A 9,343-nucleotide genomic window follows, 5' to 3' on the forward strand; every position below is an offset into this window, starting at 1 on the left:
ACACACACACACACACACACACACACACACATACACACATCTCTGTCAGGTTATCTACCTATTCATGGTACGTGTGGGTAGGAGAAATGTCTCAGTGGTCTAGAGTGAGTACTGCTCTTACAGAAGACCCAGGTTCAGTTCCCAACCCCCACACCAAGCAGCTCACAACTACCCAGGTCCAGGGGATCTCATGCCCTCACCTGGCCTCTGGGCACCTGCACACACATGCATGTATCCACAATCATATATCCACATAATTTAAAAATAATTTTAAAATTATAGCTAGACACGGTGGCACATGCACTCAGAAAGCAGAAGCAGGTAGATCTCTGTGAGTTCTAGTCCAGACTGCTCTACATAGCAATTTCCTAGACAGCTAGCACTGCATAGTGAGACCCTGTCTGAAAAAAAAAAGAAAAGAAAACAGAACAAAAACAAAAATAATAATCTTAAAACCTAAAAAATTTGTATACATAGTTACAATTAAGTTATGTCTAAATTTGAAAACAATGGTTGCCTTAGCATTGTATTTTTTTCCCCATCTACAGTGCTACAGGTAGAACCCAGGAGACATGCTAGGCATTCCCTCTACCACAGAGCTGCACTCCCAGCCACAACTTTATATATTCTTGGGGGTCCCTCTTGGTCTCCCTTGGACCTTTTTGATCCCACAGAGACTGTAGCCCATCCTCTACTTACCCACATGCAAACAGCTGTGAGGCCCCAGCCTACACAGTCAAACACACTGAAATGCAAGAAACAAGACACAAGAACGAAGTAGCTTCCTGGAAGAGAGAAGAGAGACTCAGACTTAGCCCCTGTCTCTCTTGGGCACAGCTTCCTCACTGTAAAGTAGAAGAGATGTTTCCAGCCAAGGGCAGGGGGACCAGGCCCATGAAGATCCAGCTGGCAGAATCCTCTCCAGGTTGCATACATTCTACCCTTGTTCCTGCTCTAGACTTTGGCTGAATCCATCCCAGGGATCCACAACAGCCTTTCTCCAGGTACACTGGTGCCTGAGATGCTGGATTTGACCTTAGCAGTCACAGCAGGGAACAAGGCAGTAAATACTGTGAAGTTGAAGCAGAGGTTGAGAGCCAGGACTGAGATCTGGAGAGCAAGGGTAGAGATTCATTCAGGTTCTTGGTTGTTCATAGTTGCTGTGTATAAAAGACCAAAGAAAACATGCACGCACGCACGCACGCACACACGCACGCACGCACGCACGCACACACCCTACCCACAGCACGGAAGCCAGAAGAAGGCCCTGTCTCAGGTCAGAAAGGGCAGTGGTGAGAGGGTAGATACAGCAAAATGTGAGGAAGGGGTGAGGAAGGGAGGGCAGGACACCTCCACTCTGAAGCATGACACTGATAGAGTTGTTTCTGCACTTTTGTGTATTTATTACATCAGTTGTAGTCTAGTTTGTATTGTGATTATTTGTTGGTGTGTCTTTTTTCTCAGCTGGAACAGGAACCCTTTAAGACAGGGATCTGCTGAGCTACAAGCATTGTAGTAACTTAACTACAAGCACTCTACTTACTGAGCCACAGGCACTCTACCCACTGAGCTACAAGTACTCTACCTGTTGAGCTCCAGACTAAGCCAAAGCTGTCTACCCTCTGTACTACAAGCAATTTGCCAGGAAGGCCACAATAACCAACACCTCTTCCTTGTTTCCCCATCAGCCCTCTCTTCTCTGAAGAAAAAAAAATAGTTTAAGGCAGAGCAGTCTTGTTGTTCCAATCTTAGATGGCCTTTTAATAGAAAACCCAGAGCCAGATATCAAGATGAAAGCTGAAAGATCAGAGAAGCAGAACAGTCAGCCACAAGATCTTACCTCTATGAAATTCTCAGCCTAAAGAGAGTGAGTTCCTGTTGCTCATGCCTTATATACCTTTCTCTGCCTAGACATCACTTCCTGGGATTAAAGGCATGTATGCTTCCAAGTTTTGGGATTAAAGATGTGTGCCAACACTGCCTGACTCTGTTTCCATTGTGGCCTTGAACTCAAAGAGATCCAGACAGATCTCTGCCTCCTGAGTGATAGGATTAAGGATGTGTGCCACCACTGCCTGACCTCTATGTCTAATTTAATGGCTGGCTCTGTCCTCTGATCCTCAGATAAGTGTATTAGGTTATATAATATATCACCACATTTCCCTTTTTTGTCTAATAAAAAGGTTATAACTAATATAAGAAAAACTATATACAATAAGTACATACAATATATACAGTCAATAATTACATTAACAATATCCAGTCCATAAACATTTGACAAATTCAGAGAAAATGCTCCTATTTTGGTGAGTCCAAAATGTACCTAATTCACTTTTTATCTTAACTTGGATTACCAACACAAAACTGTCCTTTGATGTCTTCCAAATTTTATACCTCTTTAGTGAGTTTCTTTTCTGAATTTGTTAACAAGGAAAACTATAACTATCTAATCTTCAACTCCCTCAGAGACCCAAGGAAGAAATTATATTACCTAAGTAAGCAGGAAGTGCAAACAAGCAACTTCCAAAAAATGTGAGAAATGACAGAAACAGTTAGCTGCCTGGACAGTCACCCAAGGTTCCTCTGCAAAGTTAGGGCATCCATCTTTGGCTTACAGACCTAGCATATCTGACAGACTCATCTGTGAAGCAGGATTTTCTGAAGGGCCTTCCCACCTTGTCTTGGCAGGGTTTGGCAGTCCATCCTTTTGTGTCCTACTTGTCCATTTTGGACAGCATATTATCAGCAGTCGAGGCAAGGGCATTTTCTTGCCCAGTGGCTAACTTTTGCCATGAAGAAAGTAAACTCCATATGAAGCTTCTTCAGTGTCCATCATCTTCTCTGAAGTAGATTGATTCTGCCAGGAGCAGACATGTCTCATAGTCATTAAAAAAAAAGAAAAACTCTATATTATTAAAGCATCTTAAATACCATATTCTGTAGATCTCTGAAGTGTTTGAAGATGACCTATCTAAAATATATTTCTGTTTAACCTTGAAAATATACTTAATATGACTACAAGTTTGATTGTAATGACTATTAACTTGCATTTCTTATATCCTAATTAGTTGGTAATGACTAGCAATTTATATTATATTGTTAAATGAACTATATAGGTACAATACTTTGAACAAGATTAGAAGTGTATATACAGTATATTCTAACAATTAATCTCAAATTTGTATCAATATACAAAATTTGTAAACAATATACAAAATCCAATCCAATGTAAAATATTTAAAACTAGTAGTTGCTTTCTAAAAGTAGATTCAATAATCTACCTTTTTATCTTATCATATCCATATTCTCTGTTTTTTTCTTTTCAGAGTAGATTCAATAACCTACCCTTTATCCATCATTTCTATTTTTTTTCACAGTAGATTAAATAAACTACCTTTTATCTTATCATATCTATATCCTCTTTTTTCTCTTCAGAGTAGATTTGATAATCTGCCCTTTTATCCTATCATTTCTATATAATACATTTCCATATCATATCCCCTTTCTTCTTCTAGAAAAAGATTGACTATGACAAATAACAATTTTTAAACAACCCCTAAACAAAGACAAACATCCATAACCCATTTTTTGGGAATGTGGATATAGTTTTCTAGGCTACTTCCTATTGATTAGGGGCACTGGTAGTCTTATGGGGACACACAAAAAAAAATTAGGATTATGGTCAAGTCCTGACTGGTATAGTCTGTGAAGCTGGATCATCTCAGCTAGTTGTCTTGATATTGTTCTGAACAGTTTGTAATCCAAAGCCAATCTTTGGATGGTGTTTGTCAGCTTGGTGGCATTATCATAGTCCTGATGGAATCATCATTGTGGGGTCCCCTCATCTTTTTGGAGACTTCAAAGTTGCTGTTAAATGTGGTTATGGTTCACTGCAGAAAATCTTTTTTTGTGAGACATTTTTTTTTCTGGATGATTTGTCTGTTTTCTTCAGATATCTCATTTGTCCAGTGTTCTTCAGATTCCTTAGCCTTCATTCTCCTGAAAGACAAAAACAAAATCATTCCCCAACCCTAACTTTGGGGAGTTTCCAAATCTAATCTTTATCAATTTTGATTTATGGTTTCTCCTGAATTTTTTGTTCTCTCTTTTATAGATGTTCTATCATTCTGAGCAGTATAGTTTTTTTACAATAGACATTAGGTTCTTTAATTGCTCTGGGAAGGAGTTTTCTCCATGACGACAGGACAGGAATGAACAGAATTTAACATGGGGGCCTGAGAGAGGCTTCTCAGGGTGTTTCCAAATGACAAAGGCAAGGGATTACCCTTGTCTGTCCCTTGTTGACCTACATTCATTAGTCCAATGTCTGCCTTTGCCGCACCTTCTGCATAATCCAGAAGGGAGGAGCATTCTGTTGCCATTGTTCCTTGAAAAAAACATTGTTTCTAGGAATGCCCTGTTTACAATCCCTTTTTAGATGACCTTGTTTACCTCAATTGAAACATCTGACATTACTGTTTTTCTTAAAACCTTTGGAAATCACCTCTCCTATCCAAGTATCCTCATGGTTGTGAGAATCAATATTCATTGTATCTTGGATCCATTCCTCCAATGATGCTGATCTTGCCTTTAATGGCATAATTACCATTGTATATTAGCATTTTCAAAAGCCAGAGATTCAATTATTATTTGTGTAGCTTCTGAGTTTGGTATCATTCTATTTACTTCTGAAGGCAACCTTTGTAAGAAATCAGTGAAGGTTTCTTTTGGGCCCTGTATAAATTTTGTAAATAACTCAATTTTCTTTCCTATTTCTTCAGTTCTGTCCCAAGCATTCAAGGCTGACATTTGGCATAAAGCTAGGGTGTAGTCATCATATAGAGATTGCCTTTCTACATTAGCACTATCTCCCTATCCAAGAAGTTGATCTTGGGAGATTTCCATACCTCTGGCCCTACTTCATTGTTCAATGATCTTAGCCTCATATTTTTACCAGGTCCTCAATTGTAATTGGGGACCAGCTTCTAACACAGCTGTAACCAAATCTCTCCAGTCTTGAGGAATAATTCTATTACAAGCTGACCATGAGTTTAATATCTGCTTCACAAATGGGGAATACAAACCATATGACACTATAGCTTCTTTGAATCTCCTCAAATTTAACATTTGCACAGGAGTCCAGTCAACTCTTACACAGCCTTGAGCATTTGGCAGTTTCTTTAAGGTTACTGGATAGATTAAGGTTGGCTGTTTGAAAGCCTTAGGCTGTTTCTCTGTAACCTTATAATACAATACTGAGATTGGTTCACCTTTAAATTCTTCTGTCTGGTTCTGAATATCTCTATGATCTGTTTTAACAAATTTTTCTAAAACTTTTATCTTGGCATGCATATTAACCAACTTTTATAATGATAAAACAAAAATGATCAAACAATATTTATAATTGACATTACATAAATCCTCTGTACATTAATTATCCTCTCATTTAATTGTTCTGTTTTCAGAATGTCAATTCTATTAACAGAGACCAAACACTCTCCATTGTAAAAATGTGTCCCATTTTTTAATATGAGAAAAAACTTTCTTTTAACCAATTTCTCCCTTTAAGAAATCTTAATTGACTCACCAAATCTGCTGATAATAACAATTCAGATGACAACGTGGCAGTAGCCCCAGCAGGTGGCCCAAGAAAAGCCAAAGGGAAGAAATTAGAGAGCCAGCTGTTTGTATGGGGGAATGTGTGTGAAAGCAGCTAATTCTGGCATTTTTGGAGCCTGGGCCTTGGGAGTTTGCTGTAGAGAGCCTGCAACAGAAACTTAACCAGTAGGATACTGATTGCAGCCCAGGTGGGGTGGAGATTCTGGCTGCGTATAGCTCTGGCCTGAGCCACAGGCAAGACTTTTTCATGAATTTGTGCCCCACAAGTTGGATGCCAGATGTTGTTCAAATCTTAAATGGTGTTGTAATAAAAAACCCAGAGCCAGATATCGGGGTGGAAGCTGAAAGATCAGAGAAGCAGAGCCGTAGCCAACCTTGCCTCACCAACTCCTCAGCTGATTCTATTTCCTCAGATTGAAAGCCTCTGAGTCCTCACTCAAAAGAATCTCAGCTGAACTGCCTTAATTCCTGTTTCTCCGTGCCTTATATACCTTTTCTGCCCAGACATCACTTCCTGGGATTAAAGATGTGTGTGCTTCCCAGTACCTGGGATTAAAGGTGTGTGCTACCACTGCCTGTCTCTATTTCCATTGCGGCCTTGAACTCACAGAGACCCAGACAGATCTCTGCCTCCCCGTGATAGGATTAAGGAAGGGTGTGTGCCACCACTGCCTGACCTCTATGTCTAATCTAGTGGCTGGCTCTGTCCTCTGATCCTCAGACAAGTATATTAGGTTAGACAATATATCACCACACGGTCTACTCATTGTAGCTTCATCTTGTGCCATTGTTTTCCCCCAAAAAAACTACAGGTCCCTGGGTGCAGTGTGAGGCCTTGTTGCTTCTGTCCAGTCTGAAAGGGGAACAGCTGCTTAGCTCAGGGTTTGAGTCTGATGGGCATGATGTGTGTGCTTAATGAACAGTGAGTATCTCTAGCTAGACTGATGACAAGTTGACCACATGAAGAAAAAACACTGTATTTGTCAGAGTGACTAAGCCATTGCATATGTCTGTTCTCCAAGACAGCACGACACATGTGGTAAATACCTGCTCTTTATCTGCCATCTAGAATAAAATGAGATTTAATCGTAGACTCAGATATTGTATTTTAGGTGTTTTCTACCAGTTAGAAAAGCTGACAGTAATGTGCAATGATGGAAAATGTGAGAGCCCCTCAAACCTTTTCTCATGAAGTGACTGATCAGGGGTTTGTGATGGTGTGTTCCTATTGGAGATAATTTTCTGTATTTATCCTAAGATCACACAATCTTCCCTAGTAGGGAAGCAGTCATTTTCCTGAGCTGTGAGCTTGAGATACTGTCATTAAACTCTGCACTCTTGCCTTACCCACTGAGCATGGCTTCACCATAGCTTTTCTTAATATTAGCCATTTTGACTAGGGTGAAAAGCACCGGAAGTTGGTTTTGACTTTGCAGTTTCATGACTTACTAAAGATGATGAGTGCTTTAGAACATATTTTTGGTAGAGATGACTCAGCCATTAAGAGCACGTACTGCTTTTTCAGATGGCACTGTTTGCTTTCCAGCTCCCACGTGATGGCTTACAATTGTTTTATGTCCAGGGTTATTAATGCTATGTATTTACACTGAAATTTTGTGTGACATAACAGAATGATTTCATCAGAAGACATAGATTGTTTCAACTGACTTAATGAGATATTTGTGTAATTTATAGAGAAGCCAAATAGAAACTTTTCTACATTAATGAAGAAATTTAAAACCTGGTTCTATATATTGCAGACTATGAACCAGGATTTTTTTTTTCAAGTCAGAGATTCTCTGTGTAATAGCCCTGGAACTCTAGGCTGTCCTGGAATTCACTCTGTAGACCAGGCTAGCCTCGAATTTATAGAGATATGCCTGCCTCTGCCTCCTAAGTGCTGGAATTAATGGTGTGCATCACTACCACCCAGCTGAGCCAGGACTTTTTAAGGGGAGAAATGGGGACTTCTGAATCCCTAAACTCTTGCTTTCTATGACCTTCCCCTTAAGTATACTATCTATATGAAATATGTGCTTATAATTACAGCTTAAAATTGGTACTTTGCTTGGGAACTTTCTCTGTATCTTAAAGAGGTTCCAAACATTGGTAAGAAATATTTGCAAATTAGAATTTGTATTTCAAAAATAATTCACATAGTACTAAAAAAAAAGAACATTTAAAAATGTAAAGCAACCAAGTGTTGATTAGTGGTGTTTTATTTCCTAATGAGACATTTATATATGATTTTATTAGTTATCAAACACTTTGATGTGTTTGAGAGAACCTGAGACCTGACAATGGTGAAGGTCTAAGGTCTTAATCTGGTGACATCATAGGCCAAACAAGGCCTATAATTTGTTTAACCAGCACTGTATTATTAAAAACAAAATGGAATATATTGTTTGTATTAAAAAAAATCCTGACTGTCTTGGAGTGAGAGGGTAAGTAAGGCTTCTCCAAGTTACATGGGGGCAGCCTTTTGCCCATTACTTCAACTCCATTCTCACTTTAAAGTGTCTTATTGATATTTTGTTGCCCCAAGCAGTGTATTGGTTGCATGCTGGTACCACAATGCAATTTCTGTCCAACAATTGTCCTTTATACATGTGAAAGCCCACCAGACCTGGCTTCAATCAAGCCCTCCCCAGTAGACTGGTGCCTTCCAGACCTAAGTCGGGCTGCACCAGGCCAAGCTGCAACCACCTTGAGGATGTTTTTACTGTCTGTTTAAAATTGCCATTTTCTAGGTGACAGAAGTTACACTTTAGGCACCTGACCAGTGCTTTTTAGGTTTTTGTTTTTTAAATGAGAGTTTAAAACAATTTAGTAAATGAAAATTAGATTGCTTTGACTCTGTGATGGCTCATAGTTGTCTGTAACTGTGTCTAGGGGATCAGATTCTCTCTTCTGTCCTCTGTTTGGACACTCATCTGGTGCACATCCTTATATGCAAGCCAAACATGCAGTCATAAAATAAAAATAAGTAATAATTTTAAAAGTTAAAAAGTTTACACATGTGCATCTTTTGGCTTTTTTGTTTTGTTTTGTGAACTCTGTGCCTAATTTTTGGATTATGCCATTTTTGTATCAGATGTTTTGGACTTCATGTGTTTAAGCAGAACTTTGTACCGTCTATATATTAACCTTCGTAGTGTAAAGAAACCTGATTGTTTATTCCACTCTCTTAGCTGCACTCCCTCTTTGTATTTTCCTATTACTTCCACAGCATTTCACCGCATGGAATCACTTTACAAGCTACCCTGGTTATGTTCTGTGCCTCTGTAATCTATTTCAGACAGTGTTTACTAATTTTTTGAAGCATTTGATCATGTTTTTCTTTTGCACATGGACAATCATTTTGCCAACATAGAATGTTCAAAGGGATCTTTCTTCCTGGGTTCATATTTGACACATTTGCCTAAATGAGGTCGCAGCAGTTTGTATTTATTTTTGGGCTCTGTGTTCTGTTCCTTTTCTTCTATGTTCCTATAAAGGACAAAGCTCCTCTGTCTCTGGGACTCTGTATTTAAGGTAATAACCGCAGAAATACTCTTTCTTAGGGTTAATTTTGACATTTGTAGCTTTCCTCTTTCCATATCCATTTTTGTGGAAAATGTCATAAAATTTGGCTGATGGGAATTGCATCAATTCTATCACCTGCTATTAGTAATGTAGCCTTTAGCCACTTTGTTTGCTGTCAGAGTACATGGAATTTGTGTAA

General features: G+C 38.9%; 1 pseudogene; it reads right to left on the reverse strand.

Annotated features, from left to right (window-relative positions):
* The window catches only part of LOC114685699, a 79,503-nt pseudogene that overhangs the window by 6,636 nt on the left and 63,524 nt on the right, over positions 1–9,343 (reverse strand).

The sequence above is a fragment of the Peromyscus leucopus genome, chromosome 22, assembly GCF_004664715.2.
Source record: "Peromyscus leucopus breed LL Stock chromosome 22, UCI_PerLeu_2.1, whole genome shotgun sequence".
NCBI lineage: Eukaryota > Metazoa > Chordata > Mammalia > Rodentia > Cricetidae > Peromyscus > Peromyscus leucopus.